Here is a 26,269-nt window from a genome sequence, read left to right as displayed (position 1 = left end):
CTACCCCTAGGTTAGTAAATCCTAGGCCCCATCCACTCCCTCTGCTAAAGCTCCACTCTACTCCTGCATTAAAATCGGGGATTCAGTTGGACTCAGATCTGCATGCTGCGTTCCCCCTACCTGGTGACAGTGTACATCTACTCTCATAAAGTAGGGATAATCCACCCTGCTACACAAACATCTAAAAACAAACTGGTCAGACTACTGCTTGACCTTACTCCTAGAACCCACCTCACCCCTGCCCACTTTGACAACCTAGGATGGCTTAGAGTAGATGACAGAGTACAGCAACTTGCAATGGGCCTGGTCTACAAGATACACTACACGACCAAGGTACCCATGTACATGTCAAAATACTCAGTGAATACCACGACCACAACACCATGCAGAGGGAGCTCCACAAATCATGTTAAACCCAGATTCGGCTCAAACAGGGACTAAACACGTTTTGCAATTATGCCACATCAATGTGGAACGCCCTACCCAAAGCTGTAAAGGAATGTGAATCACTACCCACTTTCAAAACCACTCTCAAAGAACACCTACGGGGGAGACTGCAATTCAAAACTGGCCCCTGTAAATGTCCTAACCCAACCCCCTCCGATGTACAGTAAATGACCAAACATGGTTTTGTCAATATTCCAATGTACAGTTGTGCTTGTACAGTTGTACAGTGTCCACCCACCCCTCCTACCCAACCCACCCACCCCACCCACCCAACCACCTCCAATGTACAGCCCCCTCCCCCACCTGTACGGTTTCATAAATGTATAAATGTAGCAGTACTGTCTATCTGTATGTCGTGTGTGTGTGTGTGTGTGTGTGTGTGTGTGTGTGAGTGTGAGTGTGAGTGTGTGTGTGTGTGTGTGTGTGTGTGTGTGTGTGTGTGTGTGTGTGTGTGTGTGTGTGTGTGTGTGTGTGTGTGTGTGTGTGTAAATGAATGAACCGAAATATGTAGTTTGCTGATAGATACACAAAATGGGTTTATTTATGTTGATTTAATTTGGTTGTGTTGATGTTTCCATTTTAGCAAAATGGGTATATGTTTGGTTTTACACAATAAGTCTATCCTGATGAATTGAAAATGGGGGACCCTGATGTAAACAAGACGAAAGTCTTTCTCTGGTCTGCATCCCCTTAACACTTGTGTGTATTGAGCTGTACTGTATTGTACCCATTCTGCAATCTGTTAATAAAGTTTTCAATCAATCAATCAATCAGTACCCGTTCTGCACCTGCGTATTGGGGCAACTATATAATGCAGATGATTAGAAGACATGTTCCGACTTGTCCAGACCCTGGGCGGGCGCCTCCCAGAATGCACTACACCTGTGCCCCGCCTCCCAGAATGCACCTGGCTGTGCTGCAACGTCCTCCATTGCAAGTATCTGTATCAGCGTGTCTCTCTGCATCGTTAAGGACAATACTATGTGAGTAGTGCATGATAAAGTCGATGGTGGATATTATGTTGTATCTATGATTTCGATTGCAAACGCCAGCGGAGTAGTGCAGTGTTCGTTTTTACATGGTTATGCGTTTTTACACGCATACGTGCCTGCTGCTAATATAGCTAGTAACGTTAGCTGTTAGCTGTCTGGCTCCTGCTGGGTAGATGCAACATGGAGTGTCAGTAAATGCAACGTTGCCTACAAACAACGGGACCGCAGTGATTCTTTTTGTATTGCTCCTGGCTGTTCAAACTATTTTACCGTGTGAAAGAGAGGAAAGCTGGTTCATTTCCACAAACTATCAGTGAAAAAAAGTGTTGTTCAACCACCGTCGCGGGCCATTTAGCTACCTGGCTACCTAGCTCCAGTGAGATGAAACTTTCATATGCTGGTACCGACGGTCAATTATGAAGTTTATCACTCTGTTTTTGTACATGAAAACATGTCTTGCATCAGAAACAGGGTCTTTCTCTCTGCCCTGAGCTGAACTGTCGCATGAATTGGCTGGATTTGATATGGGGGTTGCCATTATGAATTGAAAATGGGGGACCGTGATGTAAACGAGATGAAAGTCTTTCTCTGGTCTGCATCCCCTTAACAATTGTGTGTATTGAGCCATACTGTATTGTACCCATTCTACAATCTAATAAAGTTGTCAATCAATCAGAGTGCCATAGTGCTTAATGCATAATGCCCAATGCCAGTCAGTGCTTAATGCCTTAATGCATAATGTCCAATGCCATAGTGTTTAATATCTTAACGCATAATGTCCAATGCCAGTGTTAATGCCTTAATGCATAATGTCCAATGCCAGTGCTTAATACCATATTTCAAAATGCTATAATGGCCAATGCCATAATATCCAATGCCATAATGCTCAATGCCAAAATGCCATAATGCTTCATACCAAAACCCCTATATGCGCAATGCTTGGACTCCTGCTAATTGCTGCTAAAATTGTTGTTTTTATTTATTTTTGTTATTGCTATTTATTTATTCTTATTCAACATTGTTCATGTTCATCCTTGTTAGGACAGTGAGGAGCTCCTGGCCTTCTCTCGTACGGAGCCTCCACCCATCTCTCTGTCCCGGATCCACAGGCCACAGAAGCTGCCTCCGTCCCCCTGGCTGCTCATTCACTTCCACGGAGGGGGCTTTGTGGCTCAGACCTCCAGATCCCATGAGGTGCAGTGTTAACAGTTTAACTGTGCAGGGATGGTGTTTTAACAGTTTAACTGTGCAGGGATAGTGTTTTAACAGTTTTAATCTCAGTTAATTTCATCTTCAATAGTTGTTTTTCAGCAATTACTACTGGTACATTGAAGTAATAATTAAATGTGGTGTAACATTTGTAGTTCTTTGCATATAGTACTGTATATATACACACCTAGGATATATGGTGACAGATATGATAGTCACCATTGTGTCCTGTATGATAGGGTGGGTTGGCCTTCTCTTGCAGAAAGGCGCAACAAACACTGGTATTTATTTATTTTTAAAGCCCTTATTGGTAAACAACCTGTTTATATCTCTCTTTAAATTGGAATATTGGAACCTATTCAACTCGATCGAATGACTGGATCGTTCTTAGGGTTCCTCAGATTTGTTCTGAGCTAGGGAAGTCAGCCTTTTCCTTTGATGCCTCTAACTCATGGAATGTCCTTCAACTCACGCTAAAATTGGAGGTTTTCCCTTCCCTTGGAATGTTTAAATGTATGATTTCAGACCATTGTGTGACTACCTGTAACTGTTTTAGTTGATATTTTAAAATGATTTTTAAATGTTTTTAATTTGTTTTACTCTGGTGTTTAAATTTCTGTGAATATTGTTTTTATTATGTACTGTACAATCGTCGTTTCTGTAAATGAGGGAAACCTCAGATGCTTACGATTTTAAATAAAGGTTGAAATGAAAAAAATATCCCTGTTACCAACATTGGTCACTCTGAGGACCCATAGTCATAAAAAGGAAAATGCTCTACCATGGTGAAATAAATGTATAAAGCTTATGGCTCGGTATTTACTATTTGCTCCATCAACATAAATTCTTATTCTACCGCCCTTTTCGTTTTGTCGCCTCATAGTATTCTAGGACTAGGTACACTCTCTCTTCTTTGAATCTGTTGCAATTCACTCATTTCTCGTCTTTTAATCTCTCACATCATATAACTGGTCCAAGGCTCTGAGCGCCCCAATCCTGTCTGTAGACTACTCCCTGTCTCCAGAGGCCCCGTTCCCCAGAGCGCTGGAAGAATGTTTCTACGCCTACTGCTGGGCCCTCCATCTCCTGGGTCAGTGCCACCTGCTGTTGTGTTGGAGCCAAACAACACAGGAAGATAGTTCCTTCTACGGATGAGTTTTGATAGTAGATGCCAGTACCACTGAGAAATTTGAGAATTTAGGGTTTTCTCTTGAATCTCAGCGACACGTGCGAGTTGCAAAGCCGCCCTGGGTGCTCCATGACCATCAAGGTCTCCCCTGCATTTTAACATGACTGGCTTTCTACGACTGCCAACTGTTCAACTCTTGGGTTCTGTTCTACGGTTCCCACACACACGCACTACAAGATGAAGAACATGTTTGAGAGGAGAGAGAGAGAGACCTCTGAGCAGGTCCTAAATTATAACATGTTTGGTATTCCTGATTGGCCTGCAACTGGTTTGCGAGCAGATCGTTAGGCTTCCGATTGAATCACCTTAGCCTGAAATCGTGTGTGTTGTTACAAAGAGAAATCATACAAAACATGTGATAAGTTGATAAAGTATGCACTTATATTTTTTGTGTCATTCCATTTGGGCTGTTGGGGGTGCTTAATGTCTGAAGGAGTCGACTGAAGACTTCTTGTCCTCTGTGGGGGCTGTGGGGGTGCTTAATGTCTGAAGGAGTCGACTGAAGGCTTCTTGTCCTCTGCAAAAGCATGCAATTGGTCCACTGATGGATACATCTTGATATTTGTCTAGTCTAGTGTGTTCATTAGATGGGTGAAATCCTCTTTCAGTGCCTCTGTGCCTGTTTTCGTAGGCAGTTAGCCTCTGGTATGCGTGCCATTAGCGTTAGAGGCCTCTTTTCTTTTGGAAAGAATGATAAAAATATATATATATTATATATATGTTTTTTTTTATGTATTCCACTAAGAGGTTGGAAGTCGACTACAGCTCCTTTCGACCGATTAATCGACTAATAGGGGTCAGCCCTAATAATTTCCCCCAATAGTATTTGAGTTAACCTATGATTCCTTCCTATCCCTAGGTGTGTGAGGTGGGGCCCAGCAGACTTACCGGACGGGGAGACAGAGATAACCTTGGCGGCTTTGAAAAGGGATCTGCGGAACATCTACTCAGGCATGCAATCTACTTTACTTTTGGTGAATTGACACCTGAATAAACATCCCACATTAAGCAAAAAGGCCACCTTAATATTCAGAATGAGTAATGATAAGAGAGCATACAATTAAAGGTTGGCGCCGCTACGTCCGGCTGCCTGTCTGTGCGCTCCGTCGAGACTGTGCATACTTTTGTTAATATTTATAGTTTTAAGAGTTTTGTCTGTACCAACAGTAGGTGCAATTAATGTGTATGACCGTCAGTCACTTATAGACATTGGATTACGGGAAACTTACCGACTGGATTACTCTCTGGATCAGCTCTCTGAACCGCAACAATGGCCCGTTGAGATCTTGAGGACATCAGGACCGGATCTCGCCCCCAGGGACAAAGGACCCAGACGGCGAGGAAAGAGAGCTGGAGTCCGTAACAGGCTGAGAACCAGGCGGCACAGGACACCACTACCCAGTATATTGCTAGCCAATGTACAATCAATAGACAATAAACTAGACGACATCCGAGCAAGGATTCAATTCCAGAGAGACGTTAGGGACTGTAACGTTCTCTGCTTCATCGAGACGTGGCTGGCGCCAGAAGTCCCAGACCACGCCATCCAACCGGCCGATCATTTCTTCATTCACCGCAAGGATAGAACAGCAGAATCCGGTAAACAACGTGGAGGAGGTATTGCCTTCATGTTGAACAAAAATTGGAGTGACCCAACTAACGTGAAGGAATTATCCAACCACTGCTCCCCAGAACTGGAATATATAACCATCAAGTGTCGTCCTTTCTTCCTCCCGAGGGAGTTAACGGCGATCGTCCTGGTCGGAGTGTATATTCCACCGCAAGCTGAAGCCAGCAACAAGGTTGCGCTCTCCAGACTACACGACGAGGTAAATAGAATCCAAGAGGCGAATGTTAACGCCGCCATTTTAGTTCTGGGAGATTTCAACAGCGCCAATCTGAGAAAGGTATTACCTGACTTCTATCAGCATGTGACTTGCAACACCAGAGGCGGTAACATCCTAGATCACTGTTACACGCAATTTAAAGGTGGCTACAAGGCTCATTCTGATAGTGGCTTCGGTAAGTCAGATCACGCATCAATTTTTCTTTCACCAAAGTATAGACAGAGAATTAAAAGTACTCCCGTAGTCTCGCGAGAGGTGCAGAAATGGGATGTGACGTCAGAGGATACGATCCGGTCAGTGTTTCACAACACAGACTGGAATGTGTTCCGCAACACAGATAACATTAATGCCTACACGGAGACAGTGCTGGACTATGTTTGTACTAGGGTGAAAGAAACAATCCCCACTACCAAAATGAAAGTTTACCCAAATCAAAAACCCTGGGTAGACAAATCCGTCCGTGAAGCTCTGAGAGAGCGCACCAAAGCATACAACGACGGCCTAGAGGCAGGCAACATGAATGACCACAAGGTGGCGCGATACAACGTAAGGAGGACTGTGTCAGAGGCCAAACGACGCTACAGGGATAAAATTGAACTCCAGTTTGAACAAGCTGACTCTAGAGCTATGTGGCAGGGGCTCAAAACGATGACAGACTACAAAGGCGCCTCCCTCAAACTGAACAGTGACATCTCCTTAGCAAATGACCTCAATACCTTCTATGCGAGGTTTGATGCTGGTAATAACAACACCAGCTCACAAGCCTCGGCAATGGGGGGGGGGGGGGGTCGGCTGCTGATGGAGGCGCAGTGTTCAGGGTAACAGAGCATGAGGTGAGGCGGACCTTTAAAAAAGTGAATATCAGGAAGGCAGCAGGTCCAGACGGCATCCCCGGCCGCGTCCTAAAAGTCTGTGCCGACCAACTGGCCCCAGTATTCACTGACATATTTAACCTGTCCTTAGAACAGGCTGTCATCCCCACCTGCCTGAAGAAGTCCACTATTATCCCTGTACCCAAAAAATCCAAGCCTGCTTGCCTCAACGACTACCGCCCTGTAGCTCTCACCTCCATAGCCATGAAGTGCTTCGAGAAGCTAGTAAAGGGCTACATCTGCTCCTCCCTCCCCATCAACATGGACCCCCTGCAATTTGCATACCGCCCCAACAGGTCCACGGAGGACGCCATATCCCATGTGCTGCACACAGCAGCATCACACCTGGACAAGAGGCAGGGGAACTATGTGAGAATGCTATTCATCGACTACAGCTCGGCATTCAATACCATAGTCCCCTCCATACTCATAGCCAAGCTCAGGGACCTGGGCTTGGGCTATGACCTCTGCCAGTGGGTCTTGGACTTCCTGACTGGCAGACCCCAGGTGGTGAGAGCAGGCAACTGCACCTCCTCATCCATCACCCTCAACATAGGGGCCCCCCAGGGCTGTGTTCTGAGTCCCCTCCTCTACTCCCTGTACACACACGACTGTGTGGCTCAGCGGAGTAGCAATACAATCGTCAAATTTGCTGACGACACAGTGGTGGTGGGCCTGATCTCTGCCAACGACGAGAGGGCCTACCTGGAAGAGGTCAAGGTCCTGGCGGGATGGTGCCAGGAAAACAGCCTCTCCCTGAACGTCAGCAAAACAAAGGAGATGATTGTGGACTTCAGGAGGTCGGGGGTCAAGGACTACAGCCCCCTCAGCATCGACGGGGCACCGGTTGAGAGAGTCAACAGCTTTAAGTACCTCGGAGCCTACATATCCGAGGACTTGACATGGACCACACACATTAACAGTGTTGTGAAGAAGGCACGACAACGCCTCTACTTCCTCAGGCGCCTAAGGAAGTTCCAAGTCAGCCAGAAGATCCTTAAGAACTTCTACTCATGTACAATAGAGAGCATCTTGACCGGCAACATCACCTCCTGGTTTGGGAATAGCACTGCACAAGACCAAAGCAGACTACAAAGAGTGACACGTTCAGCCGAACGCACAATTGGAGGGGGGCTCCCCACCCTCCAGAACATTTACTACAAGCGTTGCAAGGGCAAGGCTAAGAGAATCATTAAAGACTCCAGTCACCCGAACAACTGCCTCTTTGAACTGCTGCGGTCAGGCAAGCGATACAGGAGTCTCAAGGCGAGCACAGAAAGACTCAGAAGAAGCTTCTATCCCCAGGCCATCAGGCTGCTAAACGAACAATGAATGAACACTACACAACAACAACCACCAAACGCACATAGCACACACATCCACACGCACACACCCACTTTAAACAAACACACTGTAGCACCCACTCCCCACACTTTATATTTATGGATGAAGGATTGCACTACAACTCGTACACCTTACTGTAAATTGTACCTAAAATTGTACCTCATCCCATTTCTGCTTTGCACTAGATAGTACTGTACATTAGTACACTGCATAGTATTGTGTATTGTATATTATATGGTAACTCAGAACATTGTACATATGTCTATACCGAACACTGTGACCTCATTTTCTTCTTCTAAATTCATGCTATATTATGTTATTATGTTATTTGATACTATCTTGTCTAGCACAGTCTCTGGAGCGTAACAGTAAGAAGCATTTTGTATGAAAGTATTCTGTACTTCTGTATGACAACTATTAAAGAACTTGAACTTGAACTTGAACTTGAACTCAATTTCCCAGATGTGGCAACATCAAATCTAATTGTTGTTACTTGGTTTGTATGTCTGTACAGAGAGGAAGGGATGGGTGGGACAGCGAGAGCAGAACTTTTGATGGAGAGGACCTACGTCATCCTGCTGCGTTACTTGAACAAAATGCCTGCACCAACGATGGTGGAGGTCAAACAAGAATGGCCCACTTTGGCCTCCTGACAGACACCGATGTCCTTCAAAAGATCAAAGATGCCCTGTGTCATCGAGGACGGACCATCCTGCAGTTCTGCCAGAAACTGGACAACACGAAGATCAGGGATGTTCTGGCCAGATATGATCCAGAGGTTTCGGAGATCAGTGCCTGCATTGTCCTGCTACTTATGGTGTACTTCAAGGAGCCTACGGAGAAACTACTGCTCGAAGTTGATGTACGTTTATTTAAATATTAAAATATTTGAAATGCGAGTGATTACATTAGGGGCGACTGAAGCTCAGTTGGTAGAGATGGTCGTTCATCGACCGTAGGGTTGGTGGTTCGAATCCTGGCTCTGACTGTCCGCATGTCGGAAGTGTCCTTGAGCAAGACACTTAACCCCCAAGTTGCTCCAAATGGGCCGAGCTGATGTGTGGTGAGCTGTAGTGCGTGGATTAGCTTATCTTCATCCTTTCATAATGTTAAATCTGCTATTGTGTGTTACTTTGTTGCAGACCTGTGCCACTGTTGCTGATGTGAATACTGCAGCACTCCCAAGCACCCCCTGTTTGATAATTCAAGGTAATAATGTTCAGGGATGAGCTTGTGTTCCTTTGCATCGAGGGGGAAAATCTGACAGAAGGCAATTTGTGATACGGCACACATATGACGCTTATAAATAATATCCTGAGCTGGCATGTCTCATGTTCAACTTTGTCAGTGCTGTAAAGTTGAAACCTTTTTAAATCTTAGACAAACAAAACACTTTGCTTTCATGAAATATTGTAAGCCGTCATTTGAGGCTTTATAAAAGCAGCACAATGAACACAAATCTGTCAGTCCGACCTCATCTTAAATAAGAGACAGCATTGCTTGTTGTTATTAACAAAGAGAGGCAGAGTTGATTTGGCAAAAATATATATATATATTGTGGTGACCTATATTAAGAGACATTCACCAAGGTGGGCTTGTGCCTTTAAGAGTGTGGGGTTGTACTGTTTAGGGGACAGGTTAAATACCACTTCCGGTTCCGGGTTAACTTTGTTGTCATTTGTAAATGCTATGTGAGTGAGAAGTAAAGTACCTCAACTCGAACCACGTCTCTGGCTCGCTACTTTCTTATCGCCACATTGGTGACCCTGTGAAGAACATTTGTAACGTTAACAGCATTTAGCATTATGTCTCAAGACAACGGCGTCGCGCAACCGCAAGCTCCCGCGCCGAATGCTAACGACGCTAACATGCTACAAGCGAACATTTACGCTGCGACCGTCAAGTTGCCCGACTTTTGGCAGCATAATCCCCGGCCGTGGTTTCAACACATCGAAGCCCAATTCCAGCTGAGAGGAATAACACAGGATATAACTAAGTACTTCCATGTTGTGGCGGCGTTGGATGCTTCAACGACGGCACGGGCGATGATGCTGTTGGAGGATCCGCCGGCAGCTGACAAGTACAATGCGCTAAAGACATTCCTTCTGAAGCTATATGAACTGTCAGAACTGGAGAAAGCGGACCGCCTGCTGTCCCTCAACGGCCTCGGCGATGGCAAACCGTCGGAGTTGATGGAAAAAATGCTGGCTGTACTGGGATCAGCTGATCCCTCTTTTCTATTTACACACATTTTCTTGCGACAGCTTCCAGTGCCTGTGCGCACAGCACTGGCGAGTTCCCTCCTCTCCTCCACCAAGGACTATCGCGGCCTGGCTGCAGAAGCGGACAGGGTTTTCCTGGCCAACAGGCAGCAGCAGTTTGTCCATGCGCTGCTGCCCCACCAGGGCACCTCTGCCCCACCACTGGAGGCCTATACAGACACCGCTGCTGCGGTGACAGCCCGACGCCAACCCGATGATGGGCTCTGCTATTACCATGCCAGGTTTGGGGACAGGGCCAAGCAGTGTCGCAAGCCATGCAGTTTCAAGGGGCAGGGAAACGCCAGGGCCGGCGCTCATTAGTGGCTGTGGGTGCCGGCCATGACTGCAAGCTATTGTTTATCACCGACTCCTTGTCTGGCCGGCGGCTGCTGGTGGACTCGGGCGCGCAACGCAGCATCCTGCCGGCACAGGGCGTGGACACCATGGACGGCAGACAATGGCCCCAGATGGACGCAGCGAACGCTACGCCCATACGTACCTACGGCACCAGGTATGTGGAGGTGTGTTTTGGGGGGCGCCGTTTCGGCTGGGGTTTTGTGATGGCTGCGGTGTCCACGCCGCTCCTGGGAGCAGACTTCCTCTGTGCTTTCAGCTTACTGGTAGATGTTAAAAACTGTCGCTTGATCGATGCCCTCTCTTTTTCCTCTTACCCCTGCACACTTGGGGCGGTTGGGGGGGGCGGAGCTCTCTGCCTGTTGAACACACTTGCTACCGGGGACCCGTATGAACGCCTGCTCGCCGGTTTCCCTGACCTCACCACACCCACGTTCTCATCGGCAGTGGCCAAACACGGTGTGGAACACCATATTACCACAGAGGGCCCCCCAGTCTATGCCCGGGCCCGGCGCCTCGACTCAGCCAAGCTGGCAATCGCCAGGGGGGAGTTTTCCACCATGGAGCGACTTGGCATTGTGCGCCGCTCGAACAGCCCGTGGGCTTCTCCATTACACATGGTTACAAAGGCTGGCGGAGGTTGGCGTCCATGCGGCGATTTCCGTCGCCTTAATAACGCCACAACCCCCGACCGGTACCCTGTTCCGCACATACAGGACTTCTCTACCCACCTGGCAGGGGCTGTCATCTTCTCCAAGGTGGACCTGGTGCGCGGTTACCACCAGGTGCCGGTCCATCCACGGGATGTGCCAAAGACAGCTGTCATTACACCCTTTGGGCTTTTCGAATTCCTAAGAATGCCTTTCGGGCTCATGGGGGCGGCGCAGACGTTTCAGCGCCTGATGGACTCTGTGCTCCAGGACATGCCATTTTTGTTTGTGTACTTGGATGACATTCTTATAGCCAGTACGTCCATAGAGGAGCACATGACACACCTCCAGCAGCTGTTTGAGCGGCTCAGTAAGCACGGCCTCATCGTGAACCCAACCAAGTGCCAGTTCGGGCAGTCCTCCATCACTTTCCTCGGACACCATGTCGCTCCACAGGGAGCCACCCCACTCCCCGCCAGGGTGGAGGCCGTGGCCAGTTTTCCTCGTCCCCGCACCGTACGGGCTCTACAGGAGTTCCTGGGCATGGTGAACTTTTACAACCGGTTCCTTCCCCATGCTGCCCACCTCATGCGGCCCTTGTATGAGGCCCTGCGGGGCAAAGTGCCCAAGGACGAGTTAGATTGGTCCTCGGAGATGGACAGCGCTTTTGGGGCTGCCAAGAACGCGCTAGCCAACGCTGCTCTGCTGGCGCACCCCTCTCCCACTGCCCCGGTCGCCCTCACGACAGACGCCTCTGACTATGCAGTGGGGGCGGTGTGCGAGCAGTGGGTGGGCGGTGCCTGGCAGCCACTGGCCTTTTTTAGCAAACAGCTCCGCGACAACGAGCGTAAGTACAGTACTTTCGACAGGGAACTGCTGGGTCTGTTCCTCGCCACCAGGCACTTTAGATTCCTGTTGGAAGGCCGCCAGTTCACTGCCTTTGTGGACCACAAGCCGCTAACGTTCTCCATGGCCAAGACCTCGGAGCCGTGGTCGGGACGTCAGCAGCGGCAGCTATCGGCGATCTCCGAGTTAACCACGGACATTCAGCACGTGGCGGGCAAGGACAACTTTGTCGCCGACTGCCTCTCTCGGGCGGTCATCGGGTCCGTCCACTTGGGACTAGATTATGCCGCCATGGCGGCAGACCAAGCCACGGACTCGGACATTCAGGCCTATCGGACGGGTCCTACCGCACTGCAGCTGGAGGATGTGGTGTTCGACACAGCTAACGCCACTCTCCTCTGCGACGTCTCCACTGGCCAACCGCGCCCTATGGTGCCTACGGCCTGGCGGCGCCGGGTTTTTAACATGATCCACAGCCTTTCCCACCCAGGTGTGAAGGCCTCGACTAAGCTGGTGGGGGTCAAGTTTGTGTGGCCTGGCCTCCGGAAGGATGTTAGGACCTGGGCTAGCTCATGTGTGGCGTGCCAGCGTGCCAAGGTGCACCGCCATACCAAAGCCCCTTTGGCACCGTTTATAGTGCCGGAGAGGCGGTTCGACCATGTGAATGTGGACCTGGTGGGCCCCCTGCCCCCCTCCCATGGATATACTCACCTCCTCACCATGGTGGACAGGACCACCAGGTGGCCGGAGGCTGTTCCACTGTCCTCCACTACGGCAGCGGAGGTGGCCCGGGCGTTCATCGGCTGCTGGGTGGCCCGTTTTGGCACACCGGGGGACATCACGAGCGACAGGGGCCCCCAGTTCACTTCGGAGCTCTGGACTGCAGTTGCGGAGCACCTGGGGGTGAAGATCCACCGCACTACGGCGTACAACCCGCAGGGCAACGGACTTTGCGAGCGGTTCCATAGGGACATGAAGGCCGCTCTTCGGGCTGCCCTTACGGATGGCGCCTGGGTTGACCGCCTCCCGTGGGTCTTGCTTGGTCTTCGTTCTGCCCCCAAAGAGGACCTCCAGGCCTCGTCCGCCGAGCTGGTGTACGGCCAGCCGCTGCGGGTCCCTGGGGAGTTTCTTCCGGGGGCCACAGCGTCCTGGTCCGTCGCCTCCCATCGAACAGCGTCCCGGGGTGTTGCCGATGCCCTTATTCCCATTCCAACATCCCGCCACTGCCTTCCCCAGTCCTACGTCCCCAGGGACCTGCCGTTGGCCAAATATGTTTTCATCCGCCACGACAGCCATCGGACCCCGCTGCAGCCCCCTTATGACGGGCCTTTCCGTGTCTTGGAGGCAGGCACTAAAAACGTTGTTGTGGACATGGGAGGCAGGCCGGAGCGGGTCACTATAGACCGTCTTAAGCCTGCTCACTTGGACAAGGACGAACCAGTTAAGTTGGCCCTACCCCCGCGGCGGGGGCGCCCCCCGGTTTCGGCTCAGACCCCTGCCCTATCCTCTGTTCCGGCCTTGGCCCCTTCCGTGGCCCGGCCGCTGGTTCCACTTATCTCCCTTAATCCCCCTCTGGTTAAGCGCAGTCGGTTCGGCCGCTTGATCCGTCCCCCTCCACGTTGACTATTTCATGCTGTGATCTGTTCACTGATGGACTGTTCACTGGCTATTAATTAGTTGCAGTTTTGTATTGGTGAATTCTGGGGGGGCCTGTGTGGTGACCTATATTAAGAGACATTCACCAAGGTGGGCTTGTGCCTTTAAGAGTGTGGGGTTGTACTGTTTAGGGGACAGGTTAAATACCACTTCCGGTTCCGGGTTAACTTTGTTGTCATTTGTAAATGCTATGTGAGTGAGAAGTAAAGTACCTCAACTCGAACCACGTCTCTGGCTCGCTACTTTCTTATCGCCACAATATGCATTTTTTTTTTTTTTTTTTAATCAAATTTTATTTTCATATTCGAATCCCATGCCCATCGAACGAAGCTTCAAAGTATTTAAGACAGCCTTAGTTCTGTGTCATGTCCTTGCAGGAATGTATACCTATCCACAACAACGCATGACGGGGTATCTGTTCATTTCAGGTGACACAATGCAGCCTTCTGGATGGATGCTATCCATCGAGGGAGAAGTTGTGATGGGCCCACACCCATTATTTTTGCATGGGGTAGCTGCTTTATTCACCAGCTACTATGTCTTCAACCTGGAGTATCCTTCCGTTGGATCATCCACACTTGAGTTCATCCAAAGGTATTTTAACACTCTGAACACATGATCAATGTCATCAGTAAGACTTATCATGCAAAGACTATCTGGCTATTAAGTCCATGCCTTTCTACAGAGGCCATAAAGTAGATTAAATGCTTTGAGTATGAAGCCTGGAACCAACTATGTGAATTGGGACCACACCATCACTTGATGTTGCTGCTATCTTGTTAAGAAATTGACATAATGGTTTAATTCACATTATAGTATGGCTTCAAAATTCGGATGAGTAAACATTATGTTAGAGGTACCATGAGAAAACACAGGTGAGCACCTTGATAAATGCTGAGTCTATTTAAAACTGAAACGTATATTTGCTTATTAACAGGTGCTTCTTCGGCATCAACCCGGAGAAAGGCTCCAGGGCAAAGAAGCGAAGCGCCATCAACCCTCAAGTGACCACCCTTCTTCGTAAGCTCATAGACTTTGAATGGTCTGCATCTGCATAGACAATCGCCCTTCTCCTGTCGTCCCCTGACGTGAACACCCTTCTTCGTAAGTAAGCTCATAAACTTTGGTCTGCAAAGACAATCGTCATTCTCCTGTCGTCCCCTGACGTGAACACCCTTCTTCGTAAGTAAGCTCATAAACTTTGGTCTGCAAAGACAATCGTCATTCTCCTGTCGTCCCCTGACGTGAACACCCTTCTTCGTAAGTAAGCTCATAAACTTTGGTCTGCAAAGACAATTGTCCTTCTCCTGTCGTCCCCTGACGTGAACACCCTTCTTCGGAAGCTCATAGACTTTGAATGGTTTGCAAAGACAATTGTCCTTCTCCTGTCGTCCCCTGACGTGAACACCCTTCTTCGGAAGCTCATAGACTTTGAATGGTTTGCAAAGACAATTGTCCTTCTCCTGTCGTCCCCTGACGTGAACACCCTTCTTCGGAAGCTCATAGACTTTGAATGGTTTGCAAAGACAATTGTCCTTCTCCTGTCGTCCCCTGACGTGAACACCCTTCTTCGGAAGCTCATAGACTTTGAATGGTTTGCAAAGACAATTGTCATGCTCCTGTCGTCCCTGCGCCTCTTTTGTTATTTTGAGTGCCTCTTTTGTTCTTTTGAGTGAGTGCATAAAGTGTATTCATTAGTTCCATTTTCGGGTAAGACCTGGAAGTACTAGTTTCATGGCGACAGTGGCTCGGGAGGTAGAGCAGTCGTCTGGCAATCCGGAGATTCCCGCTCCTCCCGGGCAGCGTGTCGATGTGTCCTTGAGCAAGACACTTAACCCCTACATGCTCCCGTCATTTGTGCGTTTGGACTGTTGTTTTTAATGTACAATAGCCTACGTGCATTTTTGAAGTCCAGCGCAGTATACTTCCTGGCAGAAGCTCACACTTTGGTTTTCTGTCATGATTAATCACGTCATCCAATAGTATTTGACAGGAAACTATTGTATGAGCTTCCTCCAGAAGTATACTGGAGCTGGGGACTATACAGTTATGCATACCATTGTAAATTGACTGTTATTTTGCCAAATTATTTATAATTATATAATATAATAATTATTATTATTCAATTATTTTGTTGGCAAGTCTGAAAAGTAATGCAAAAGACTTGCCAACAAAATAATTGAAAATTATATAATTTGGCAAAATAACAGTCAATTTACAATGATAGACATGCATAACTCTATAGTCCCCAGCTCCAGTATACTTCTGGAGGAAGCTCATACAATAGTTTCATGTCAAGATACAATAGGATGACGTGATTAATCACGACAGGAAACCAAAGTGTGACCTTCAGGAAGTGTACTGGAGCTGGACTACAAAAATACATGTAGGCTATTGTAAATACACAATACATTGTTGTAATATATATACAACAAAATAATGTGATATCACAGTAAATGTCTTACAATATGATGTTGTAAATACACAATACATTGTTGTAATATATATACAACAAAATAATGTAATATCACAGTAATTTCTTACAATATGATGTTGTAAATACACAATACATTGTTGTAATATATATACAACAAAATAATGTGATATCACAGTAATTTCTTACTGTAAGAAGTTGTGAAATTACAACAATGTATTGTACTACCATTACTGTGAAATTACAACACATTGCTGTGAAGCCATTCACAGTAAATTATTGTGAATCTTACTGTAAAAGTCATGCAACGCATTGCCTGTAAGCTATTGTAAATTTACGGTGAAAAATGTTACAGTGTATAGATCCTTATCTTTAAATTAGAAGTGAAAACGAAACTTTCGCATATACATTTTAAATGACTGAGTGTCCAGGCACCCCACTATCAGAAAAGTGTGTGGTTTTCTGGTCAGCAGGAGATGTGCATCTCTGGCAGCTTATGGTCAGTGGCATTGTTCGTCAAATAGTGTTGAACTTGAGTGTTACACCCTGAGTTCATAGTATAATAGACATATTAGCATGGTAGGTAGTAGTATACGGATAGTAACATAGTACATAGTAGTAAGGTACTAGTAAAAGACAGTTATTTATATATATTATATTGTAGAAATCATCGGAATAGAGAAACGCAAAGCCGTTTGTCATTTATTCCGCAGTAGCACAAGTGGCAGCTGTCAGAACTATGTCGGGCTAGCTTCTGACAGCTCGTAGTAATCAAACATTTATCAATGAAACCCCACACAGGGCGTCTCCTCTCAGCAGTGATGCAGTCGTAATATGGGACCTGCCCAAACGCCACGCGCATTCATGTTCCCACGGTTGCGCACAGAACAGATGATTATTATGCATAACAATGTTTTAAATGTAATTGTAGTTACAATTTATTTAATTGAATTAACTTAAAGTAGAAAAGTAAATACAAACTAAATTAACAATGCAACTTAGAGTTCAAGATTCAAGATTCAAGATTCAATCGTTTTATTTCAAACCACAGTGTTAGTTTGGCTACATTTACCATTGTCCGGCAAAACAACATTTGAAAATAAATGAAATGGGAAAAGAGGAACCCCCCCCCCAAAAGTTTAAAAATAAAACAGCCAAAAACTATACACTGTTTGAAAAGGAGATGGAAGAAGCAAAGCTTATATATTTCCATCCCCCATCAATAACTATATACTTCAGCAAGTATGACACGATTACCAATACATATAATACCATACAATTTGCAAATACTTCAACTACACACAACACAATCACACATGCACACACACACACACACACACACTAGACTATACTCTCATGTCACCCTTCAAATCATTCTCATATAATACGTTGGTCTTCCTCCCTGGTGTATTTTTTGAACACCATCATTAGTTAGTTTACAGAAGGACAGTTTCCTTCAGAATCAGACTGAAGCACAACTTGTCTCATCCTTCCAGATCAAGCAACCCCCCACCAACTGGTATCCTACAGGGCTTGTATTTTGGTTTGGCACTTCTCGTTGTCATGCTATCGTTATCCTATTATTATGCAAAGTCTAGGTGATAAGTGCCGGCCGGGTACTTATCACACGGCGCGACGAGTCCAGTGACAATTGTGAACACATGTTTGTGTGCGCGCATGCACATCATTGCGCGCACTTCTGCCTCAGTGACCTACCTAAACGGCGTTTAACCGTGTTTGTGCACGACTGCATGCCTGCCTCTCTGCCCAACCCAAAACCAACCTCCTTAAAGTGACAGTGCCCCATCAACACATCAAAACAATACCATGGGGAATTAGGTCTCTATAGAACCCACTACAATATAAATATTATATTTATTAAGAATTTATTTGCATCTCAGATATTGATTGAAGGTGTGTTTCTATATGGGTGACATGTCCCCATACACAGGGCATACGAGGGCATTCGCATGCAGTCACCAGCTCTCCACCCAATCCAATGCCTATATGGGAGATTTCCCACGACCTGTTAAGACGGCACTCTCTTACGTTAAGACAGCACTCTCTTACGCCACCATCGCCAAAACACCAAAACATTGAAATGTATTGTCATCATACAGCATAAGTACATTACAATGAAATTAAGGGTGGCATCCAACCCCAGTGCAAATGTAACAGTAAAGTACAATAGTAATATTAAGATAGTGATTAAGCTGGGTATAAGATATATACATTTGTTCTACTGAGAATAATGCTAATCACATGTATGTACAGAGTTGTAATATATTTAAATGTTTCAAACATTTTCTTATGTACCCCAGTTGCTATTGCATGCACATATTTGTGTTTTATTACAAATACAAAGTACATATATACCAACTATTCGCCTGTTTTATTCTCAACCCATCCATAGCAACACTATTATCACCGACATCTAAGAAGGGAGATCCCCCCTTGAACGGCCCTTCTAAGGTTTCTCTCCTCCACATCGCCTGTGGTGCTTTTTTCCTATTGCTAGGTTTTTCCTTACCTTCGCTGGGGTATGTCTGGGAGTGTTGCATTTATTTATTTTACATTTATTTTGGATTTCATGGTGGGTTTTTTGTTCTTGATTTATTGGGATGTTTCTTCTTGAATAGTTTAAAGAAGACTTGTCCGGCCCATGGGGACATTAACTTGTGATTTCGGGCTTTACAAATCAATTTGATTTGATTTTATTAATATGCATTTATATGTCCAGTGATACAGGTATAATATAATATAATAACCAGAACCCCTGTCATCAGTTACATCACCCCCGTCCTACGCCAACTACACTGGCTTCCCATTAAACACCGCATAGACTACAAGATCCTCCTCCATACATTCAAGGCCATCCACAACCTCGCCCCTCCATACCTGTCCGACCTCCTCCACATCAACATTCCCACCCGGTCCCTCAGGTCTGCCTCCTCCATCAACCTGACCGTCCCCCCAGCCCGTCTGTCCACCATGGGGTCAAGAGCCTTCAGCCATTTAATTGTTGTACGGCGACCTTGAGTGTCTTGAAAGGCGCCTTATAAATAAAATGCATTATTATTATTATTATTATAAAGACACTATGGTCAGGCACTCTACTACTGGCCCCTGAGCAGCTAACACTGGAGTGGTTAAAGCTGAGGTGCCTTGCTCAAGGGCACAGCTAGCAGGCACGTGCACACATAGAGCCCAATGGGTGCACAAGCACCTGCCCTTTTGTGCCTCATAAAAAAGTGCCCTTTTTATGCCAATTATTTTTACCATATTTTCTTTTTTACCTCCATATAGAGAGAGTGATCTGCAATCTGCTTGGGTTGGGGGTGCAATTCCTAACAGGCTCAACCATATGGATAAAAGTTCAAACTCCAAACTCATAGCCAAGCTCAGGGACCTGGGCTTGAACTATGACCTCTGCCAGTGGGTCTTGGACTTCCTGACGGGCAGACCCCAGGTGGTGAGAGCAGGCAACTGCACCTCCTCATCCATCACCCTCAACATAGGGGCCCCCCAGGGCTGTGTTCTGAGCCCCCTCCTCTACTCCCTGTACACACACGACTGTGTGGCTCAGCGGAGTAGCAACACAATCATCAAATTTGCTGAAGACACAGTGGTGGTGGGCCTGATCTCTGCAAACTATGAGAGGGCCTACCTGGAAGAGGTCAAGGTCCTGGCGGGATGGTGCCAGGAAAACAGCCTCTCCCTCAGCAAAGGAGATGATTGTGGACTTCAGGAGGTCGGGGGTCAAGGACTACAGCCCCCTCAGCATCGACGGGGCACCGGTTGAGAGAGTGAACAGCTTTAAGTACCTCGGAGCCTACATATCCGAGGACTTGACATGGACCACACACATTGACAGTGTTGTGAAGAAGGCACGACAACGCCTCTACTTCCTCAGGTGCCTAAGGAAGTTCCAAGTCAGTCAGAAGATCCTTAAGAACTTCTACTCATGTACAATAGAGAGCATCCTGACTGGCAACATCACCTCCTGGTTTGGGAATAGCACTGCACAAGACCGAAGCAGACTACAAAGAGTGACACGTTCAGCCGAACGCACAATTGGAGGGGGGCTCCCCACCCTCCAGAACATTTACAACAAGCGGTGGAGGGGCAAGGCTAAGAGAATCATTAAGGACTCCAGTCACCCGAACAACTGCCTTTTTGAACTGCTGCGGTCAGGCAAGCGATACCGGAGTCTCAAGGCGAGCACAGAAAGACTCAGAAGAAGCTTCTATCACCAGGCCATCAGGCTGCTCAACGAACAATGAACACTACACAACAACCATCAAACGCACATAGCACACACATCCACACGCACACACTCACTTTAAACAAACACACCGTAGCACCCACTCCCCACACTTTATAGCACACACTCACTTTAAACAAACACACTGTAGCACCCACTCCCCACACTTTATATTTATTGATAAAGGATTGCACTACAACTCGTACACCTTACTGTAAATTGTACCTAAATTGTACCTCATCCCATTCTGCTTGCACTATATAGTATTGTATATTAGTACACTGCATAGTATTGTATATTATATGGTAACTCAGTTACGTCTATTCTGCATCGAACATTGTACATATGTCTATACTGAACACTGTGACCTCATTTTCTACTTCTAATTTACATGCTATACTATGTTATTTGATACTTATCTTGTCTAGCACAGTCTCTGGAGCGTAACAGTAAGAAGCATTTTGTATGAAAGTATTCTGTACTTCTGTATGACAACTATTAAAGAAACTTGAAACTTGAAGTTCCCATATTATGTGCAAACTAAAAACAGATATTACATTACATTACACAAACTACAAACAGATATTACATTACATTACACAAACTAAAAACAGATATTACATTACATCTGTCTCAGAATGTAACTCCTCCACCTCAGACATTGACCCTATACCTACAGCTTTCTTCAAACGGGTATTTAATAGTGTTTCAAGCCCTGTGCTAGATATCATAAACACTTCCCTTAGGACTGGTATTTTCCCGGATGCCTTTAAAACAGCAGTTGTAAAGCCATTACTAAAAAAACCTAACTTGGATAGTAATGAAATGGCAAATTATCGTCCAATATCCAACCTACCATTCATTAGTAAAGTACTTGAAAAGATAGTTTCAGTTCAAATAAATTCCTTTCTTGAAGAAAACAACATCTTAGAAGAATTTCAGTCAGGATTCAGAAAATATCATAGCACTGAAACTGCCCTCACCAAAATAATCAGTGACCTCAGACTAAACTCTGAAGAGAATAAGATTTCCATCCTTATCCTGTTAGATCTCAGTGCAGCATTTGATACAATCGATCACGATATTCTAATCGATCGTCTTGAAAACCATGTCGGTTTCTCAGACCATGTGCTAGGCTGGTTTAAAACATACATCAGAGGGAGGAAATTCTATGTTAAACTAGGAGATCACATGTCTGATATATACGACAACAACTATGGAGTTGCACAAGGGAGTTGCTTAGGTCCTTTACTCTTCTCCCTTTACATGTTACCGCTGGGTGATATCATCAGAGAACATAATGTAGATTTCCATAGCTATGCGGATGATACACAACTGTACATATCTGCTGAACCAAATGATACAGCGATTAGCTCCATTACAGACTGCTTACTGGCAATAAATAAATGGATGAGTAAGAACTTCCTGAAACTAAACGAGAACAAAACTGAAATTCTAATTATCGGCTCCAAAACTAAAAAAGAAACATTAATAAAGAACCTGGGGGGACTAACCCCTTGGATCAAATCTGAGGTCACTAGTCTTGGGGTTGTCATAGATTCAGAACTGAACTTCAATTCTCATATTAGCAAAGTGACGAAAACATCGTTCTTCCATCTCAGAAATATAGCAAAAGTACGACCATTTATTAATCAGAACGATGCTGAGAAGCTAATTCATGCATTCATATCTAGCCGGCTAGACTACTGTAATGCACTTTTCACAGGTCTCCCTAAGAAAACCACAGAGAGGCTTCAGCTAATCCAAAACTCTGCAGCCCGACTGCTAACTAGAACCAAAAGGAGAGAGCACATTAGTCCAGTCTTAGCCGCTTTACACTGGCTTCCTGTAACATTTAGAATTGACTTTAAGGTCCTTCTCCTTACATACAAAGCTCTAAATGGACAGGGACCTAGCTACATCGCCAACACTCTAATAAATTACACACCAGCAAGAACACTGCGATCATCAGCTGCTGGACTACTAGAGGCTCCCAGAAGCAGTCAAAAGAGGATCGGTAATGCAGCCTTTATCAACTATGCCCCAAAACTATGGAACAAACTACCCCAAAACATCAGGGAAGCCAACTCGCTAGACATCTTTAAAAGACAGCTTAAAACCTATCTCTTTGCTCAGGCATTTCACTGATAGATATCTGCTACCACCTAGTGGCAAGAGGAAACATCAGGGATATCCTGACACAACTTGTATTTATTCTTACCCTGCCTACTCTTTTACACTGCCTATCAAATTCATGTGTCGGTTATTGCACTTTTTACTTCTTACTGATGACTATTTTTAAACTGAATAATTTTAAACTATTCTTATTATTTGCTATGCTCGCTCATGCCTGTATTTTTTTTTTATGTCCGTCGGTTAGTGCACTTTTTAATTACTGAATAGAGAGCCTATTAGGATGCTAGATCCTAATGTGAAACACTATGCTGTTAGTAGAACCAGGTTAACTGTGTCCTGGCTGTAGTAGAACCAGGTTAACTGTGTCCTGGCTGTTAGTAGAACCAGGTTAACTGTGTCCTGGCTGTAGCATTGTAGAACCAGGTTAACTGTGTCCTGGCTGTAGTAGAACCAGGTTAACTGTGTCCTGGCTGTTGTAGAACCAGGTTAACTGTGTCCTGGCTGTAGTAGAACCAGGTTAACTGTGTCCTGGCTGTTAGTAGAACCAGGTTAACTGTGTCCTGGCTGTAGCAGTTTGGTTTGTTAGAACAGACTGTAATCTTATGCTTATGGCAGATCAATCAGCATGGATTGTCTGTAAACTTTAATACATGGCAGTTTGGTTTGTTAGAACAGACTGTAATCTTCACTTGCTTATGGCAGATCAATCAGCATGGATTGTCTGTAAACTTTCACTTTCTTATGGCAGATCAATCAGCATGGATTGTCTGTAAACTTTATGCATTGTTGTCACTTGCCATATCTTGCTATGCTCGCTCATGCCTGTATTTTTTATGTCCGTTCTATTTTATAATTTTTATTTTATTTTATTTTTATTTTACTATTTTTAAACTGAATCATTTTAAACTATTTTTACTATTTGTGTTACTGAAAACTGTAAGCGGAGAGCCTATTGGGATGCTAGATCCTAATGTGAAACACTGTGATTCTACCTGTCTATCTTTTTATGCTCGCTTATGCCTGTATTTTTTACTGTTGTGAAGCACTTTGAACTGCAACCTCTGTATGAAAAGTGCTATACAAATAAAGTTATTATTATTATTACATTACACAAACTACAAACAGATATTACATTACATTACACAAACTAAAAACAGATATTACATTACATTACACAAACTAAAAACAGATATTACATTACATTACACAAACTAAAAACAGATATTGTCTGAATTACTAGAAGAAAGAAATGCACCACCTTTGGCTGATAGTTCAGTTCAGTAATTTTTTATTTTGGGCTTTCGACACATAACAACGGTCATTCCATAAATCACCACACTTTTACCAGCTGCTATTGCAGCATTGTCCAATTGTCCGAAAAGGGCTAGAGAGAAGCACTAGGCTTGTCAGGCCCTACCCCTGAAGACTTACGTTTCATTTTTTTATTTACATTTTTTTATAATTTTTTTACATACATACATAGTAGATACATATAGTACACATTTCAGTGCACACATATAGTTAAGCATTACATCACGCGCAGGAGTGGTTTGTGAACAATAAACCATGCCTAGGGGTGGTCGTTAGACCCCCCTAGGCATGGTTTATTGTTCACAAATCACGACTGCAAGTGGTGTAAAGCTTTTATACAACTGCCACATTCATCCAACCTTATTTCTATACAATAAACACACATTAATCGAAGATTTATTGAAAAAACCATCCGCCAGAAAAAGTAGTTCCCACAACTACAAAAAAGACAATTTGCCTCCATGTGGAAGCAGATCGGAAGTGCATCCAACCAACTAACACATCCACCTGTGTATTATTGGAATGATTGAGAGAAGTTGCCTCATGTGGAAGCAGCTTGAAGTGCATCCAACCAACTAACACATCCAACTGTGTATTATTGGAATGATTGATTGAAAATGTTATTACCAGATGCAGAATGGGTACAATACAGTACGGCTCAATACACACAATTGTTAAGGGAATGCAGACCTACTTTCCATAGAACTTCATTCTTAGATGCTTCTATAGAAAGTAGGTAAAACAAATTAAAACGTTTCCTTTGCCCTATAGGAAAAAAACGTTTTCTTCGCCCTATTTTTTTATTTATTTTTTTAAACCTACTGTAGAGGGCCTAAACTTAACCAGTTGGAAACCAAGCGTACAGTAATAAAATTAGCAATCAATCAATCAATCAATCAACTCAATAGGCCATGCTCACTTAGAACAGCGCAGCACCCAGCTCTCTCTCAGTCTGACTATCCCCCGCGTTGCAGGCAGAGTGTGTGTGTGTGTGTGTGCGTGTGTGTGTGGGGGGTGTGTGGCGGTGGGTGGAGACTAGAGCGAGCGCTGACAGTCGAAAGGAAAACAAAATTGAAAAAAAAATTGAAAATTAATCAATCAATCAATCAATCCGCGATTTTTCTTTTGTTACAGAATGATTCAAGACCCATCAATTACATCATCCAACATTGTTTAAAGCACTAAGACATTCGCTGTGACAGAATCGCTTGATATTTAGTCGTTTAGTCGTTATCAACATATCCATTTGTTAAATTATTGTCCTGCATCTTGTGATCCGGCGGAGTGATGTGATGTGATTCGGTTGTGGGCGGGTCCTGGGCCAGCAGCGTGGAATTGTTGCCAATAAAGATGTGTAAAATGACTGTTTCAGCCAATCAGAATCGAGAAATTTGCATGCCGTTGTATAATACACATTACAGTACACATTACAGTATAGTATACCTGCAGTATACAGTATACTATACTGTAATGTGTACTGTAATAGTGTATAGTATATAGTACATAATAGTGTATACAGCACATATATAATTTGATGTGAGATATATAGTACATGATATATACAATACAATATAGTACCATAATATAATAGTACATACTGCAAATATAGTTCAATATAATATACAAATGAATTATAATATGATTATATAATGTGATATGATATAGCGCACAATACAGTATCATACGTATTTATATATATATATATATTTTTTAATATGCCATTAAAGCTCTTCTTCCCTTCTGTACCTATCAAAAATAAAAAAAATTTAGTCTAGATTTGAATTGATTTATGTTTTCACAATATTTTTGCTCATCGTGTAGCCCGTTCCACAGGGTGGCTCCGTAAGAGGAGATACACATTATTTTCAGGTTGGTTTTCATCACATGTTTTTTAAAGTTCAATGGTCCTCTGAGGTTGTATCCCCCCTCTTTATCCAGAAATGTGCTTCTTACATTTACCGGTAATTGATTATTTCTTGCTTTGTACATAACTTGCAGAGTTTTAAAGTTTACCATATCAATGAACCTCAAAATGTGTGACTGTAGAAACAGTGTGTGTGTGTGGTCCCGATATCCTGCATTGTTTATTACTCGTATTGCTCTTTTTTGTAGGATAGTCAATGTATTTATGGTTGTTTTGTATGTGTTACCCCATACCTCTGTGCAGTAATGCAGGTAAGGCAAGATCATTGCACAGTACAGAGTGTGCAATGAGTTGGGATTGAGTACATGTCTCACCTTACTAATAATTGAGATGCTCTTTGCCATCTTAGCCCTCACATATTCTATATGGGGTTTCCAGCAGAGTTTATTGTCTAAAATCAATCAATTTATTTTCATATACTATTTCTATTATATTATTATCTATTATGGCTGATAGTAATTTATTAATTTCTTAGGATTTATTTTGGTTTAATAAATGTTTAAGGTTCTTAGATGGATCCCCTGCTGCCTCCT

This window comes from Notolepis coatsorum (assembly GCF_963971535.1).
Source record: "Notolepis coatsorum genome assembly, chromosome: 3".
In the NCBI taxonomy this organism is placed as follows: Eukaryota; Metazoa; Chordata; class Actinopteri; order Aulopiformes; family Paralepididae; genus Notolepis; species Notolepis coatsorum.
Note: the sequence above shows the minus strand (reverse complement) of the source record.